We start from the raw sequence: 13,955 nt of genomic DNA on the forward strand, positions 1-13,955 counted from the left end.
CTTTTCCCCATCAACATGGGCTGAATGAAGAAAATCCAAGATCCTGCATACGATCAAATACATGTATTTCAAACATTCACAACACACACCACACATAGTTAGTCTTTCTTTTCACATGTGTTTACCATTTCTCATCATCGAGAGAAATTTTGTAAACATCTAGCATGTTGCCAATAATGGTCACATCACAATCTATGGAAGGCACTGCATAATCAGAAAATAAAATATTTCATCAAGAATTGTTGAGTAGAAAGAAAGTGACAGCTAGATATCTATACAAGCAAGTTTACCTGTGGAGCCTTGAGCACCTTTTTGGTTCTTTTTGGGAGACTTCTTGGGCTTCTTGGATCTAACAAAATCCAATAGTTTCTTTATAGAGGAGATTGTACTATTGTTTACTCTTTTTGAAGAGGTGGCTTTCTTGGAAGCTGAGCCAATCTCCTCAATACCATTTTCATTTCTTTCAAGAACGTGCTCTAAAGCAAACAAAAATATATTTCTCACAAACATAATCTAAATAGTATGAGCACTTTAACAATTTTGTAGTTTTTATAAATGCCAAAAATAACCTTTATATAAGTTCCCTTCATCACGTGGGTAGGTGCCTCGAGTGTAATCTAGCCACCAAGGGCAATACTCAATTTCCCGAGCAATCAAACCATAATCTCTCATCCATAGTGGATACATACACTCCTCACAAGAGAAGTCCCTCCAACTTTCAACAGCAATTGGCAACTTCTCCAACAAAGTTTGATCATAAAGCTGAATTAGCCATCTACATAAAATGCAGTTAACTTTATTTGAGCTCCTTTCCTAAGTGAATTATTTATTATACAAACTCTAAGTAAAAAATAGAATAACAACCATAAAGATATCAATTGTATTACCTGAATAATACTCTCCTCGAAGATTCCATAAGCTCTGGAATTTTTTCATCCAACTCTTTTGTGTTGAGCTTACTCCAAAGCTCCACAAAAGCTTTATCAATGTGGTCCCTCAATTGGTGATGAAACCATGCTTCAAAGCCCTCCGGCATTTCTTCAATCATTTTCCCTTTGATCCTCAAGCATTGCTTCAAGATACTTCCCCAATACTACTCTTTACGCAAGTACATTCTAAATTTCATTGCACTAATATAACGCTCAGAAGTAACATCATCTACACGGCAATGCATCAAAGAGTGAAATATTTCCTTTTTCCTATAGGGCAAACAATAAAAAAACCATAAATGCATTGATACATTTGATGATTTCATGTGTATTTTTTATCCAAAAATTATTACCTCTCTGGTGATATTTTAGAAGTTGCCAAAGAGTGGACCTTGTCTCTTGTAAGGCCCACTTGATCCTTTTCTCTTATCCAATTGAAGTTAAATAATAAAGAGAAGAACCCCTGGCCATTGGCGGGGTTGGCAATGGCCAACATCTATGTTGCATTAGCACGAGATCAAATCAAATCAATTTTTCAATCAAATAAATCAAATTCAAATGACATGTCAACTTACAATTTTGTAGAAATTCAAACATAAACGGTGAGAAGAGAAAGTGTTTACCTTATAAGCTCTTTCTTTGAATATTTTTTCTACTCTTCCTCGAGCAACCATTTCCTTTTCTGGCAGTGAAATCGCGGGATCATTGATCTCTTGCATCTCTTTGATAAGAGACAAGTCAAAGTCTTCCTTTTGTAGAGCAAATGAAAAAAAAAGTAAGATTTTACAAAATAATGTCAAGCTTTAGAATAATGTCAAGATTTTACAAAATAATGTCAAGCTTTAGAAATTACATAAAAAGTGTACTTTAAGGCAAAAAAATATACCTTCCATATGAGCATTGCTAATAAAAGAGCAGGAGCGTTGTACCAACTCCCTTTACATGCCTTCTTCTCACAAGCAAGCTCTACCTCTATCCATCGAATCCAATCTTGGGGAAAGTATTTCATTAAAGAATCTTTGCTTGCCACAGCCAGTTTTTGGAACAAGAAGATCTCCTACCCAAAATTTGTGCTAACAGTGGTTCTACCAATCCTAAACCACAATATCTTAAATTAAATGACAGTAGAATGACATCGATAAAGTAATAGCAATAACTTTCAAAACAACAAATGTGCCTACTCATTTTGAGAGCGCAAAGCTAGCATAAGCTCCCCCTCTGCACTTCTATCAACATAGACAAATTGACATTTCACAGAACAATGTCTCCACTTTATCATTGAAAATTATACAACAACAAAAAAGAAAATTAGAAAGCATAGAGTAATACAAGTCAACTTTACATTAAACAAAAAAGAAATCACTTACGTGTTTTTATTAAGTGCATCCAAGTTTTCAAACGGTGATTACCATCCCAAACGATAAATTTTTTTCCCCTTAAGTCTTCCCACTCAAGGGGAAGGGAATTATCAAAATCATCGCTTATTTCTCGCCAAATAGGCCCCCATTCATCTTTGTCTAAGTCGGAAACATAATATTGTTCATGGCCTGGCTTTCTAAATGACACAAGAAATGGAGCTCCAAGCACGTTGTATCCAGACATCTCAAACCTTTTCACCAAGCCCTCAGTGCCTGGACCCACCGCTCTAATGGCTTCATTTTCCATCAATCTGCAGAGAGGAATGCGAGGAGGTTCCCCACCTCTCTTTACAATAAAACCCTCTACAATCTCCTCCAATATTCGGCCATGAACATCCTTTCCAAATACTGTTGGATGATCGGGAGGTTTAGCAACAATTTTTGTTGCTTCAGACACGCTGTGATCCACCAATTCACCTTGTGTAGCATGAATATCTATGAACATCTCTTCTTTATGCACATCACTCAATATATCCACTTCTTCATGCACATCACCCAAAATATCTTCCTTTTGACGGACATTGGAAGAAGCAATGGAAGATCGTGCATTGGCCCTATGCCCTGTAGTGCCATACCTTAATGTGTATCCTACTCCTACAAGCAAAAAACAATAAGAACACAACTAGTTTAGTGAGTATGATGTGACAAAAAAAAGAACACAAATAGCTTAATGTATTTGAACTTACTTTGAGAGATTTCTGTCCTGCCACGTTTAGATGGTGTACGAGCCATAATCTATCAACCACAAACAACAAAAATCTTCTTAGCAATGACAATACAAATATAAACTTCTAAATTTTGGTAGCATAATGGCGTAAAATGAAAATTAAAAAAAAAAAAACCATTCTCAACTTGCTCATGGCAAGGAAAAATACAAATCCACTTTGACATTTGTATACCTCTTGCCTACAACGACCTGTTCTTACATCATTGTAATTGTTACTGTAAGTGTGTATGCAAGTGTGTTGATGTGTGTGAATGCAAGTGTTTATATGTGTGTGTGTGTGTGTGTGTATGTATGCATGATTGTGTGTGTGTGAATGTAAGTGTAATATGTGTGTGTCTTTATGCATGATTGTGTTTGTGTTTGTGCTATGTATGAAAGTGTGTTGATGTTGTGAATGCAAGTGTTTATATATGTGTATGTGTGCATATGCATGACAATAAAAATATAAACTTCTAAATTTATGCAGCATAACGGCGTAAAATGCAAATTAAGAAAAAAAACCATTCTCAACTTGCTCATGGCAAGGAAAAATACAAATCCACTTTGACATTTGTATACCTCTTCTCTACAACGACCTATTCTTACATCATTGTAATTGTTAATGTAAGTGTGTTTAGTATGTGTGTATGCAAGTGTGTTGATGTGTGTGAATGCAAGTGTTTATATGTGTGTGTGTGTGTGGATGTATGCATGATTGTGTGTGTGTGTGTGTGTGAATGTAAGTGTAATATGTGTGTGTCTGTATGCATGATTGTGTGTGTGTTTGTGCTATGTATGCAAGTGTGTTGATGTTGTGAATGCAAGTGTTTATATATGTGTATGTGTGTATGTATGCAAGTGTATTGATGTTGTGAATGCAAGTGTTTATATATGTGGGTGTATGTATGTATGTATGTGTGTGTATGCAAGTGTAATGTGTGTGTGTATGCATTATTGTGTGTGTGTTTGTGCTATGTGTGCAAGTGTTTTGATGTGTGTGAATGAAAGTGTGTATCACTGTGTGTGTGTATGTGTGTGTGCGCGCTTACCTGCGTACGCTCGCCCGTCCATCGGAGGAGGTCCAATAGAGCTCCCCCATGCCTTTCAAAGCATGGGGATGGAGCTCCTCCGGTGGATCGGGCAAGCGTGCGCAGGTAAGCACGCACACACACACACACACACACACGTAAGTAGAAAATCTACACACACACACACACACAATACCTTGTCTTCTTTTACTCCTTCTTCTTCACAGCAAAACTCCACTTTCTCTTCACTCCACTTTCATCTCCTTCTTCACAGAAAAACTCGACTTTCACTTCACTCCACTTTCATCTCAACTACTACTTTTTTCACACACACCATATATTACAAAAATGATATTGTGGTATAAACACTCACACACACACATTCATTTATATATATATATATATATATATATATATATGTATATACACACACAAAGATATACAAAAAATGGATTCATATATATAATTTTACTAAAAAAATACTACGTTTTTTACACACACACACACACAACCATATATTTAAAAAAATGATTGTATGTGTTTGTGTGTATAAAAAACGTAGCATTCTTAAAGTTAAGTTATGCACACACACACACACAGTTAAATATATTATGTGCACATACACTTAAATATCTTAACTTTAAAAAATGCACATACACTCAACGTAAATACACTCAACTTAAAAATATCTTAACTTAAACTATGTGCACATACACTCAACTTAAATATCTTAACTTAAAAAAATGCTACGTTAAATATCTTAAATATCTTAACTTAAACTATGTACACATACACTCAACTTAAATATCTTAACTTAAAAAAATGTTACGTTGTTTACACACACCCACAAAATCATTTATACACACGCACAGTAATGTATATAACTTATCTAAAAAAATTATATAAACACACTACCAAAAACACACACACATATATATAAAATGGCAAGATGGAAGCATATATATAACTTAACTAAAAAAATTGCTACGTTTTTTATACAAAGTCAGTCATATAGAATGTTACGCTTTTTATACACACACTCACACAATCATATATATATATATATATATATACACACACACACACACACACACACACACACAAAAGATGGAGACACTATTAGACTGCATTAAATGCATTCCTTGAACCACCATTTAGAAATTAAACGGCCCCTCAAATTTGATGACATATTCCACTGCACATACATTCACAACCGTCATATATTAAATGCACTTCTTCAATTATGATTTTCATTATTCTTTGAGCCGTCACAAGATCTTATGCAAGTGTCTTTTCGTCTACCTACCAATCTTTCACTTTCATTAACCTTCACATCTTTCATTAACTTTCACCAGTTTCATTAAACTTCACTTTATCTTTAACTTTCGTTAACCTTCACCACCTTCACTTAATCCACCACAGTTTTCTCGCATCTCCACCCTGTAATCTTTTGCTTGAGAGAATATGTCCAACATGAAAGTAACAATAACTTGGAAGGTTGGTGGTCAGATAGTCAACCGCGACATTCAGTTGACGGGAAACTCATTGTTGCTTAGTGCTTACTATTTGCAGAGTTTGTTGCCTCCATCTTGCCATTTTCAGTCACTATCTGCTCTTATTGAAAGTGATTGTGGCCTAACAAAAGTCTTGCTGCAACCACAATGGGATATCAAAGGTCATTAGCATTTCTTAATAGATGGATCTTTTTTGAGCTTGTTTGAGATGCTTCATTCAGACACATTTATACAGGTATCTGACAATGAGAGAGGAAATGACAAAGAGATATCTGAAGATGTTTTAAGAATTGTGCATCTTGAAAGTAGTGGTGACGATATAGGACAGCTCAAAACTCAGTCAATCGTCATTTGGATTCAACAAAATCCAGGGGGCAAAAAAGTTAAATGATCTGTTAACATTATGTGGAGCTCCTTTGCAAGTTGCTGAACGTCCACAACATTATGATGGAAATTTGTGTTTTGAGTTACCTGCGACTCAGGATAAAACAAAACGAATGACAGGGATGGAACAACGCTTTGATGGTCACTTGTGGACTTGCCCATCTGTGACAACCATGGCAATAGCATGCACAATTTGTCTAAGCCACTGTTTGGGATTCATGCAGTGCAATTATTCAACGTGTCCTCATTATATTAAGGAACAAGAATTTAATAGTAGAGATTTTCATGGATATTTGGACAGACAGGTCAAAAAGGACTACCTTGCAATGGAAGAGAATACAACAATAACTTGTCATTATTGTCAGAAGGTTGTTACTTGTGTTGCTGCTTGTCCCTGTAAAATCTATTATGTTTTGCCTAGAGATGGTACAATGTCGCGACTAGCAATACATGTTGGTAAACATTGTCATAATGTTAAGGCAAGAAACTCCAGAGCTGCTATTTCAAGAGTTCGGAAACTGGTAGGTGCAGTACTAAAAATAGAAAAGGGTGGCCCAAGAAAAATTCAAATGTTGGTGGCTCAACAACTTGTTCTTCACTCCTTGATTGGTGAGGAAGCTGAAGCTACATCCGATGTACAATTCAATGATTTTTTGGAAGAAATGATGCCACTGGTTCAAACCAAAGGGTAAGATAAACTCAATTTTGTTCCTTGAATTTGTTAATTTTTTAACTATTATAAATTTAGCCTTCTTGTGATGCATCATGTAGGTTTTCTTCAATTGTTTCAAAGGAGAGGAAGAGTCAAGGTGTTGTTATTGGGGATGGATATGATAATATTTTATTGCTTCAAAAAAAGTGCATGTTTCCTTTTTTCCATGGGAGTAGATTTCCTGGACAGGGTGAAGAGGATGACAAGTGCTTCCTATTTAAAATGTCCACTAAAGGACCAAGTTCTGGGATTGATCTAATAAATCGGATGAAAAGAACTGAAACTGGTGACTTGAGAAATGCGTGGGTACATTTTGATTTTACCCATAGAATAGATGGATGGGCAACAATGTCATGCTCAGTTTATGATCCAAGGTAATCTTTAAGTATTTAAATATCTCGTATTTTTTTATCATTAAATAAAATAAGATGTTTGAAAATGTTTATGTTGAATATCTTGCAGCATACGATCACTACAAATAATTGCTATATGTGAAACTAAAGAGGAGGATGCGAAGACTCAAGTTATTTTTTGGGAGAACCTTAATTCAACAATGCAAAAGTACGAACATGGTGCAACTGACTTTGCAGGTTTTATGTCTGATGAAGCTGGTGCAAATTGGAATGCTATTCAAACAGTCTTCAATGGCGGGTCAGATAATATCATGGAGGGACGTGAACGGTCATGCCTACTTCATTGGGAGCAGAGTCTCCACAAATATGCTAAAAATTGATACCTCAACATCTAACAAATCAGCACATTGATATGTGTGAGGAATGGAGAGCTTGTAAGACCATTGTGCTTGCATCTCAAAAGGCACTTTCAATTCAAAAATGGTGGAGACAACATCTATCTACAGAGAGCATCACAAGAATGAGCATATGGTTTAAATGGTGGGAGCAACAAATTTCATATTGGGGAGGAATTGGAACAGATGTAAGTACCTTTATGACAATCTATATTTTTAGAAAAAATTATAAGCTTTTCATACATGAAATTTATAAATTTTAATTCATGTTTTTTTGAATTTCATAGGGTGGTCTAAGTCCGTGGGAGCGGGCACAAATTCCCAATGTTAATTTATCATAAAGTGTACATGCCAGTTGGTTAGCGGGTGAAGGTGGAAAGAGAAAAATATCCTTGTATGATGCATGTGTAACAGATGTTATAAACTCATATATTAAATGTGCAAAGCGTTTGGGATATACTACTGGGCGTTATATAGGAATGGGTCCCACAATGGAGACCTTGCTTTCTCGAGTTGAATCTTAGCAAACTCCAACTCCAACCAACGTGGCCCATCTATTACACGAGGCTGTTGCAAGGACTCCCATGTATGTGCAACCGATTTTGCATGGAGACAAAGAAACAGTACAATGCAAAAAGAGGGGCAGAATAGGAACAATTAGCTCCCATCGGCCGAAATATGTCATGGAATCTAAGCAACAAAACCATCGCGGTTGACCAAAAAAAATCAAGTTTGATACCCAAGGACCAGGTATTTGTAACATTCCGCCTCAAATTAGTGACAATGATGATGATATTGGATCTCAAAAAGAAACAACCACACCTTTGTCATCTCAAAGAAACAATGTGTTTGAGAGTGATGTGCCACACACTCAGTGGGCCCTCAGGAGAATACCCATTCAAAGTCAAAGAAAATGTTTTGGAATAGTAGGGAGAAAAAATTGTGACAATATCTTGCATAGTCGCTCAATTGGTCTTGTTGCTCCATGTATATGGTCCGAAAGAATGTTTAAGGGTAAAACAATTGAGCAATGGTTATGGTTTTGTAATCATGATATTTTGCATACCCAATCAATCAAAAGACAATCCAAAGATTTACCTCCTGCTCCAAATGTTTGGCCAGTAGCAAGTGGGATAGATATCTCCACAAAGGAACTTGCCGCGCTGCATCAGAGTGGATTTCGGACAGAGAATTCAATGGTAAATCCACAACCTCTTGTTGGCGACTACAAAGAAGGTGGTGGTAGCTCGAGGAAGAAAAAGTGGAGGCATGGAATCTCTAAAGAGGCCATGAAGAAATTGGAAGCATGTAATAGTATGACAATTATATTTTTGGATGAAGTGAAAAAGTCTCAAGAGCATGTAATTTTCCGAGTTCTCATTGAAAATAGTTATGAGATTCATATAAAACAGAGTCCAACATGCACATGTCCGGATTTTCAAAAGTGAGAGAATACCAACAAATCCTTTTTGGCATGCAAACATATGTACTATGTGTACACAAAAGTGCTCGGACTTGAACCTACTTGAACCTAAGGAGCACATGATTATTCATCAGCCAACCCTCTCACCAATGGACATCGCTTTTATTCTTGGACAACCAAGGAGGATTTCTCCCTCCATTTAATTACAACTGGTTTGGTATGCTTCTTTCACTAAACTAGAATATTAATCTATGATATTAAAGTGTTTTTCTGTATTTATTTTGGTTTATTATACTTGTGATTATTTATCTTGAAAAAACATTGTTTATGCAGCAAAGGATTTCAAATTTCAAGAAAAAGATATGAAGCAACTTGCAAGCTATTTGGGAGCAAATTACTTGCCTTTTAGGGTGACCATTACATTTATGGCGACTATCCTTTTTTGTACTCTAATTTTGATCTTATCCTGTGGTAGTTTTGCGAATGTACTTACATCCTCAAACTTACGTTGTTTCAAAAAGCTCAAGATTGGGAAAAATAGTATTGTCTCTATCTGGCATGATTTTTGACTTCATCACATTTATATATGTTGTGGATTATTTAACTCTGAAAATAGTGTTATCTCTATTTTGCATGATTTTTTACTTTATCGCATGTTTATATGATGTGGATTATTTGACTATAATCACATGCGTTGCGAGCATATTTGACTCTAATGACATGAGTTGTGAAATGGTGATTTTATTTGTTTACATTTTCACGTCGTTAAGCCCTTTAGGTCTCTCTCTCTCTCTCTCTCTGCGTAGTGATATACAACTCTATGATTTTACTTTCTCTCTCTAGAAGAGAAGTCACACTCTCTCTCTCTCTCTCAAGGATTTATGATCTCTTCTTCCAATGGTAACTCGCATAAATACTATCTCTCTAGAATTTATACTTTCTCTCTCCGTCAACCACACATATATGGAGTCTTATGACGATTGAAAATTACATTAAATAGATACTTTATGCTATGACACATATTTGGTTTAAAAAACTCTAAAGATTGCTAAAATTGTCAAAAAAACTTGAAATGAAAAACTCGCAAATGTCAAATCCCCATCGTACAACACATAGCTCAATAACTGTCTATATGCCTGCGGAGCTAATGTATGATCAAAAGCCAGTGATGTCGATTGAAGATACAATTCCCACATGGAATGTATTACCTTGGTAATAGGGGCTTAGCAAAGAAGATCTCCTTGCATTGTGCATAAGGCGACTAAAGAGAAGACCTAGAGACATTGAGGCTTCAAAAGAACGACTCAAAAATGCAAGGTTGAAAAACAAGGACTACTTTGATAATCAGCATCGGCTCAGGATCAAAGAAATTAACAAAGGTGACTGGGTTTTAGTGTATGATAATAGCCTTGATAACCAACAAGTAGTCATGCATAAGTTCTTAAAAAGATGGTTTGGACCATATGTTGTAAAGCATGCGCATGAAAATGCTACTTACAGCTTGTCTGAACTAGATGGTACAGAAGTAAAGATTCCCATTGCAGGAAAAAGGATCAAAGTCTTTAAGAGAAGAGAAGACAATGATCCAGAAGATATTGAGGAGGAGGAGGAGCAAAAAACAAGTGAAGATCAAGGTGAAGATGAAGCGTTGGAAGCTATCAATGAAGATGAAATCATGGAAGACCTACAAGAGGACTGATCTTGCAAAGATCAAATGTGGCACATACCAGAGGATGTGCAGGTTTAGAGGGGGTGGATGTCATGCTGTGACACGTGCATAGTGGGAACAAATGCTATGAGTTCTATCTTCCAACTTTCTAGATACATAAGTATATTTCTTATGATGTACATATGCATATCTAAGTATAATAATAATATTTCTATCTCATCCTATTATTTATCTCAAGGGTAACATATTCTTACTTTACCGTCAAAAAGTACTATGAAAAAAGCGCAATAGCTTCGCCTCTTTAACTTGGGGCAAAAATCATTGTTTCTTTCTTTCTACTATCTCGTTCTTATCTCACACCCAAGCTAGATCCTATATCTAGGGTAACTTCCAATATATATATATATATATTCTATGTATTTTTTATATTTTTCTTATATTTCTTTTTTAAAGCTACTAGGAAGGAATCAAATCCTAGTGAGACACTAGCTTGCATGATTTTCAAAGATACACCTATTTTAATGCATTATTGTAAGCATCATTATAATTTTTTTTAAAGGAGCAATGTCATGCTTTCATATTGCATGAGGTGTCCATTGGAATCAAATGAAAGTCTATGCTAAGTGGACCACAAGAAGACTTTTGTTGCCAGAAATGTATCCTATTTTGATGATTTTTTTTACACAAGGTTCCAATCTGAATTGAAAAACGTATATAAAATGGGAGTCGTAGATAATGAGCTAGATTTTCTGTATCTATTTTTATTTCTTTATTTGGAGGCACGGTTGAGGAGCTATGATCAAAATGGTGAACCCCCAGTCTGCCCACATCATATTGCAAGGACAACCCATTTTAAACTTTTCCAGTTCATGTTCACATTGGCTCTTATCTTTCTTGTGTATCCCTTGGGGGCTCCCTTCACCCATAAAAGGGGACCCCTTCTTCCTTGTAAACTATTCATGAGATGAATTCATGAGGGAGTGAGAGTAGTAATGCCTAATTGTACATAGCCATAAACATAAGTCAAAGCCTACACTTACTCCTAGAAGAAGACTAGCCAATCTTGTAAGCTATCCTTGTAAGATAATCTCTAATCAAAGAAGGACTTGAACATGGTGCATCAATCAAGGCTTGAAGTCTTCCTTCTTCTTCTCTCTCCATCACAAATGGTGAATAACTCCCGAAGGGTTTTTCAAGTAAGATGTGTTCTACTTTGATATTTTTTTTGATTTATTGTTATTTTCTTTTTCATATCTAATCCAACATATATCTCTAATTTCATTTCCCTCTTTAACCAAACCTATCTCCCTCACTCTCAAAAATTCATTCTCTCTACAAATTCTAGGTTCTCCTTTCTATAGGTATATCTCTCCCCAAAGTATCCTTATTGCCTACGGGCAAGAATAGGGCTTGGGAGGGAAACTTCTTTTCTCTTTACTTATCTCATATCTACATTTTACACATACTAGAGTTATCGTAGATAAATAATCCACATGATGTGAATTTCTATTGATTCCACTAACAGTCCAACAGAAAGCACATTGTATGTAAAGCGTGAGGGTGATGTACTTCTCATTGTGGTTCTTTATGTCGATGATTTGCTGATCACACTGGACCAAATGAGAGACATATTGCTGAATTTAAGGGTGATTTGAATGCTACTTTCAAGATGAAAGATGTGGGGTTGTTGCATCATTACTTGGGTATACAGTTTAAGCAGTGTGATGGTGGTATTTCCTTGTGTCAAAAAGTTACATAGAGACATTGCTATGTAAGTTTGGACTTGAGGATTGCAAACCTATTGTACTCCCATGGAAGCAGGTTTGAAGTTGAGTCTACATGATGCTGGTGATCCTGCTGATGTCACTCTTTACCAAACTGCTGTTGGCTGCCTCATTTATGTGAGCAACACGAGGCCAGATATTCAGTTTGTAGTCTCACAGTTCAGCCGATTTATGCATAGCCCAGGGTCTAAGCATTGGCAGGCTGTCAAGAGGATTTTCTGCTACCTTAGTGGCACTCTGTGCGATCTATTGCAATTAATGTATGGATTAGCCGTAAAATATATTTTCAATAAAGTATAGTGTTTCTGTTTGGCCCAGAAAGGCTCAATAAAATACTTCTTTCATCAGATCCCATCATACTATTCCTTATAGACTATAACTTTTCTTTTGACGTTGGAGAGGGGGAAAGGAGAACACACCCAGTGTTAGCAGGTCGCCGCAACGGACGTTTGCAGCATAGCTCTTTTGTATTAACATAATATCAATATGCAAGAAAGCGACTCAGGATGGGGCACGGAGACTTAATGAGAGTGTCAATCTCACCAAAGTGAACACAGAGAGCTACTCATACTACGACAAAAGAAAATCAACTACTTTCTAGTCAAAAAATCAGTATTTGTCCAATCTCACCGCTCTAGGGCATCATGCCTTTTTGGCATCCAAATGAATTCGGAATGCAATGAAACTTAAGGAGAAGTATTACAACACCGAGGGGCACAATCCCACCAAGTTTTTCAACCATCTAGAAAGGTATATAAATCATGGTCCATCACAAAAAATGTCCAAAAAACTGAAACAGAACTATAAGAAAAGGTCTCCCTTAATCATAGAAACACTTATCTATGGTCAAAACATCAAAAAACAACCATTTTAACCTTCAAATCAATGCATTTAGTTCACAAGCAATGTGTCATGAACCACATCAGAATTGAGAATGGTTATACTTAAATTGTAGAGAATGGTTATACTTACATTATAGAGCAAGAGACAAGGAACTCCATGTGCTATTCGGAAATGAATTCTGATTACCAATCCAGGAGAAAAGTGAATTACAACTTGTAGCAGCAAGAGGCTTTCCATAGTGAACGTAAAAACTCCTCTTTGCTGATCTCCTCCTTTTCAAAACTAAGGGTTTTGAATTAAAGGGTAAGGGAACTTTCCCACGGCCATTCGGCCACTTACAAGGGTGTAGACTCAGAGAGACTAAGAGGGTATGCCAAAATATATTACAATTACAAATCTTCATTAGCTGAATTACACAGAATCGTTCCAAAAATGAGCGAGTATTATAGGGTTTGGTGTACATCTGCCTGTTACATGTCAGTTCGTTGTGTCGATCAAACATTCCCCCCTTCCTATTCATTGCACATCCTCGTGCAATCTATCTCTGAGTGTAGTCTACTGTCTTTTTCTAGTGTTGTAGTGATGTGCCTGAATTTTTGCGCTCTTGTCTCAATCTCCACTTTTGTTGCCAGCTCTCTGAAAGGGTTATTGCTGAGAGTACTTTGATATACTATGTGGCATGCTGGCATATCTTTTTTCATGGGATTGAATATGAAGGAGTCCACCTCAAAGAATCCTGTCACATGAATGTCTCCTCAAAAGTCTGCATGTAGTGGGAGGGTAGGAACATGACTCTT

The sequence above is a fragment of the Adiantum capillus-veneris genome, chromosome 18, assembly GCF_014529385.1.
Source record: "Adiantum capillus-veneris isolate H3 chromosome 18, ASM1452938v2, whole genome shotgun sequence".
Lineage (NCBI taxonomy): Eukaryota > Viridiplantae > Streptophyta > Polypodiopsida > Polypodiales > Pteridaceae > Adiantum > Adiantum capillus-veneris.